The following is a 5523-nucleotide window of genomic DNA, read 5'->3' as shown; positions in this document are numbered from 1 at the left end:
GAAGAAGAAGAAGAAGAAGAAGAAGAAGAAGAAGAAGAAGGAGAAGAAGGAGAAGAAAGAAAAGGAAAGGAAGGTTTTTATTAGCGTCTTCTTCCTCCCAAGTAGAATTAAAAACTCCTGTGAGTAGGGGCCCTAATTTAGTCATCACTGACTGCTAAAGTTCCCAAAGGGCAAACTACGACTTTCCAACAAACAGTCCAGAGAAGCTGGCCCTCCTGGGGCTTTCACTAAATTTCCCTAAAACACAGAGAACTTTCCTGTGTCTCAGCTTTCATTTTATATATGTATATGTATATGTATATGTATATATACACACACACATATATGCACATATATACATACATATGTATACATGTACATACAGACATATGCATGTGTATACACACATACACATACACACATTTTTGGTGGGTGGGGAGCCTTCACGGTGAGTACATGTGTCAAAAGGGGGAAGACCATGGCCATGCACGCTGAGAAATCAACTTTCTCAGTTCCTGATCTCTCCTGGCTACCTATAACAATGTTTGCTTTTTTGTTCTTAGCCCACATCCCTTTGGCTCCTGGGAGCCCTGACATACATAGAGCCCTGGTGGTGACAAGCCAACCTCCAGCTCGGGCAGTAGGGAAGGCATCGGTGGGGATTCCCCGACCAGCCCTCTAGAGACCGGGGAACTGGGGCGGGGCAGGGACGTGGGGGGAGCTCCTGCCAGGAGCAGCGGGAGTATTTTAAAAGTTTGCACTTTTCAGAGGACAGGAATACACAATTTCAACCATGCTATCAAACGGTTTCTCTTATAAAGGAGATATAGATATATATAGATATATATAGATATATATATATATACACACACACACACATACACACATATACATATATATAAAGGAGGGGGCCTGCTGAGAGGGGATGTCATACGTTGCCATGGGAACAATGATCAGGAAAGGTCTCAAGGTTGCTGTGACCTTCCCCTAGCCTTACACTTGAGATTTGTACCAGAAGTGGGTGGCCCCAAAGCAAGGATTACAAACTGACCAGGCCCTGGAGAAGACTAGCTATCTCCACGCAGGCTTATTGGAAGTGCACAGAGAGCTGAGTTAATTATTTACCGTAGAGATTTTTTTTTTCTAAGAGCAAAGCCTCCTTGGGAAACCAAACTTAGATCTAGAGAAGGCTTGGCGAAGATTCAGAAGTGAGGGGGCAGGTAGGAACAGCCCCTCGGGACTCTTTTATCACCTGGTTTGATTTTCCAAGAGGCTCTTATCTGATACTTCCTTGCTTGTTTACTTGTTTATCTAGTATCAGTCTCTTCCATGAGAACAGAGACCTTTCCAGTACTGTTCACTGCCTGATTTCCAACTCCTGGAATTGAGCCTGGTTCTCTGCGGGTCCTGGGTAACTATTTGAAAAACTGAAGGAAGGTGGGTGTGGCCTTGAGCCAGCCAGCGTTCTCTTTCGTAGTCACGAATACTTACCTGCGGTGTAATTTTCCCACTTCTTCCATTTACCCCTTTCGCATTATCTCCCTGCCCCCAATTCTCCAGTGGCTCCCCATCTCCGGCAAGATAAAATCAATCAGAAACCCACTGCTGTCAATCACCTGTCCCTTCTCTTTTGCTAAAGCTTTTTATTTATTTATTTTACTGTTCCAGCAGTACTGAAATAGCTCCGTCATTTTAGAAAATGTGCTTCCTTACACATCTGTGTCCTCCCCTGCCTGTTTCCCTTCTATCTGACAGCTCCTACTTCTTCCCCATGAAGCATATAACCTCCTCAAGAAAGTCCTCCATCACTCAGGTAAGCAGACTTCCTAGCCCCCCCCCTGCCCCCCCCACCCATTCTGTCCCCTAAGCTTGTCATATAGTGCTGTTACTTTCTGTTTAGGGTTCAGTCTCCCTTGGGTAGAGTTGCTTATCTTTTTCTCAATGGATATTAGGTACCTAGTTCAGCGATTGCAGATATTAAGAAAACATCCTATTAGTTGATTAAATGTTGAAAGTGCCCCTTTCGAGAGTGATTATATCAATCATTATGTATTGGTCCCCTAGGTATTCACAGAAAGAATTGCAGTTATATAACAACAGAAACTTAACGTTTATTGGGTCCCAACTAGGTGCCAAATATTACATCAAGTGGTTTTCATTTCTTGTTTAATCCCCACAACAAACCTGAGAGGTAGATATTATCATTTCCATTTTATTGGTGAAAGAACTAAAGCTCAAAGGTGAAATAATTGCACAAATTTACACAACTGGTACTTGGTCTTTTATCCAATGTGGTAGAGTTTCACCCCTCATACACATGGTCAGCTAAAGGATTTTGCAGTATTATGTGTGTGTGGGGGGGGAAGGGGGGTAGCTGATGTTCCTAATAATGAAGACTCTTAAGGACCACAGGACACAGAAGAGCCTTCTAAGTAACTAAAGAATCATTTACTCCCATTGTTATAATCATTATTTCATCAACATCTTAACTTGTATTGCTTTTAATGCTTTTTTCTTTATCGTTGAAATGTAAACTTCACAGTGCTTTCAGGAAGGAGATGAGAAGGTTCTCTTGTTTAAAGACCCACTTTTCAAGGGCGCTTGGGTGGTTCAGTTATTTAAGCATCCAACTTTCCAATTCTTGATCTCAGCTCATGTCTTGATCTCAGGGTCATAAGTTCAATCCCTGCGTTGGGCTCCACATTCCTCGCTGGGAGTGAAAACTACTTAAAAAAAATAATAGGAGTGCCTGGGTGGCTCAGTCTGTTGAGCGTCCAACTTTGGCCCAGGTTATCATCTTCCATTTGGTAGGTTCAAATCCCTCATCGGGCTCTGTGCTGGCAGCTCAGAGCCTGGAGCCTGCTTCGGATTCTGTGTGTCTCTCTCTGTCCCTCCCCTGCTTACGCTCTCTGTCTCTCTCTCTCAAAATAAATAAATAAACAATAATAATGATAATAATAATAATAATGGGGCACCTGAGTAGCTCAGTAGGTTAAACGTCTGACTCTTGGTTTTGGCTCAAGTAATGATCTTGCAGTTCCTAAGTTCGAGCCACACATCAGGCTCCTAGCTAACAGTGCAGAGCCTGCTTGGGATTCTCTCTCCCTCTCTCCCTGCCCCTCCCCTGCTTGTGCCCTCTCTCTCAACATAAATAAACTTAAACTAAAACTAAACTAAAATTTAAAAAGATCCCCTTTGCAGATAAAGCACTGACTGATTAAGCAAAACAGCATTACCCTAGCACCAAACAACTCTGACAGTGAAGGAAATACTTCTCTCACTAGGCCTTAGTGTTCCATTTGTAAAATTAGGGGGTGGAATTAAATTATCCCCAAGGGCCTTTCCAGAGTGAGCATCCAGTGATCCTGTGATAACTCATGGCCAGCCAGTGACACTGGCAGAGCCAGGATGATCCTTCTGTCCTGTGGCAGAGACTGCTAGCTGTTTACCCCAAATCTGTCTCTTTTCCTCCTGGGTTCACAACCAGCAATCTCTCAGCTTCCCTTGTGACTAGGTGTAGCCATTTTTAGTCAATGGAGACTGAGCAGAAATCGCAAGGATCAGCCTTGGCTGGCACTGTGGACAGCTGCCCAAGACAAAAATACTTCAGCGTCCAGTTTTGTGTATCAACACATGGAGGAAGTGGGGGGAATATTTTAGGTCAGATCTGGAAAGAAAGATGGGTTTCCTAGGCTTCCAATCTGCTCTTTCTGCGTTCTCTCTTCAACCGTTCATTCATTTGTTTGACAAATCTTGTCTGTGCTGCTGCCATATGCGAGGCACTGAAGATTCAGGGACTCAGAGCCTGGTGCTATGTGGGGGTCCCCCTCTACTAACATCTCTTTGCCACTAACAGGATGGAAAGTGTTGTGGTATCACTCCTTTCTCCTTGTTCGTTGCATGACTGCACATCAGAGCCTTTGAGTTTCAAAGTGCTATCTAGACGTGGAGCTTCCAGCCTTCTAATTGTGAAAATGGCTTTACATGTAAAGGGCCTGTCTTGGTGCTTGGCATACAGTAGATCCTCAAGAAGTGTTCGTTTTCTCGATACCTTGTCAAACAGGAGGATTGATGTGGGAAATGGAGGATGATGGCTCGAAATCCTTGATTCTAGTATAGCTGGCCCAGAAGGTTAGATTTTTGTTCGTTTAAAGGCGTCTGGGCCAGACCATTCAATAAATAACACAGATGCTCAAGGATCATGGGATACAAAAAGTCTCATCTCAAAGGGATGAGGAAGGGGCAAGAGAAGCAGACCAGCAAGCAGGCAATTGCAACACAGTGTGATAAGTGCTAGGAGGGGAAGTACAGGATGTTGCTTAGCCACAAATAAGGGGCAACTAACCCAAACTGGTGGGTGGGGGTGAGGGAAAGCATCATGCAGGGCTTCCCGGAGGAAGTGAGATATGCTGTGGGACTTGATTGATACCTAAGAGTTAGCCAGGTAAAGTATGGTGGTGGGAAGGGAACATAGTGTCCAAGGCAGAGGGAATTGTATCTGCAAATGCTCAGAGGCTTGGAGAGGATCTGAACCTGCCAGTCTGGCTGGAGAGTCATGTAGAAGGAGATGGAAAGCTGAAAGATGAGCTGGGAGGTAGGCAGAAGACAGACAACATAGGGCTACTGACTCCCCAAAGCAGAGAACTGCCAACACAGAGAAATCTGGGGCCCCAAGACTCGGGCATCTTTCGGGGTTGCACTTTGCCAGGTCCTGGGAAAGGGGATAAGGGTGCAAAGATACAGAAGAATGAGAGATATGACAGAGTAAAGAAAGGCACCAACAATTATTAAACACCTATATGATGTTGAATTGCCTTAGCCACCCGGAAAATGCAAACTAAAACCACAGTGTATACCTACCTAGAAACAAAGAGGCAGGGATTAGAATGCAGATGTGACTCCCCTTTACCCCTCATCGTGATGGGAGACTGTGTCCTGACTGTGTCATGATGGGAGGAGCTTCCAACCCACTGAAAAGGAGAGGCTCATGGAATTTTGATGGGGAAAGAATCCTAGGCTTGGAGAACCTCCGTCTCTACCTTCCCCTGTCCTTTCCTAACCTTAACCTGACCTGACAGTTCAGCTCTCTGGAATATTCAGCTCACCAGAAAATGAATTTCTCAAAATGCAGAACATAGTCCCAGGCCTTTCTGTGAGGTGCCTGGTGCATTGGAAAGAAATAGAGCTTTGGTGCCAATCAGACTAGGATCCTGCTTCTGCCACTGGCCTGCTGTGTGACCTTAGGCCAGCATCCTGACCTCTCTGAGCCTCTGTCTATGAAATGGGAATAATAATAGTTGCTTCCAAAATGGTGACTTCCCTACTTGATGCTCACTCTCCCTTAGCCATATACTTACTATTTGGAAAGAGAGAACAGGGATTCACATGTCATGATTGGAACCATTTTCTGAAGTCACCAACACCCATAACTTCTGCATTTATGTAATTATACCTCAAAGGTTATAAGCATATATATTTTTTAATTTTTAAATTTATTTTTAACGTTTATTTTATTATTGAAAGACAGAGTCAGAGTGTGAGCAG

General features: G+C 44.2%; 1 long non-coding RNA gene across 1 annotated transcript; it reads left to right on the top strand.

Moving 5' to 3' along the window:
• Nucleotides 1-881: 881 nt before the first annotated feature.
• LOC121042115 (uncharacterized) lies at nucleotides 882-2246 on the top strand. The gene is made up of 2 exons (XR_005795981.1): nucleotides 882-1199; nucleotides 1295-2246. It is a non-coding gene; the product is annotated as an uncharacterized LOC121042115 (long non-coding RNA).
• Nucleotides 2247-5523: the final 3277 nt, after the last annotated feature.

Source organism: Herpailurus yagouaroundi, unplaced genomic scaffold (genome assembly GCF_014898765.1).
Source record: "Herpailurus yagouaroundi ecotype Mexico unplaced genomic scaffold, PumYag 184, whole genome shotgun sequence".
Taxonomy (NCBI): Eukaryota; Metazoa; Chordata; class Mammalia; order Carnivora; family Felidae; genus Herpailurus; species Herpailurus yagouaroundi.
The sequence above is the reverse complement of the archived record's forward strand: the minus strand, read 5'-3'. Positions and strand labels throughout refer to the sequence as shown.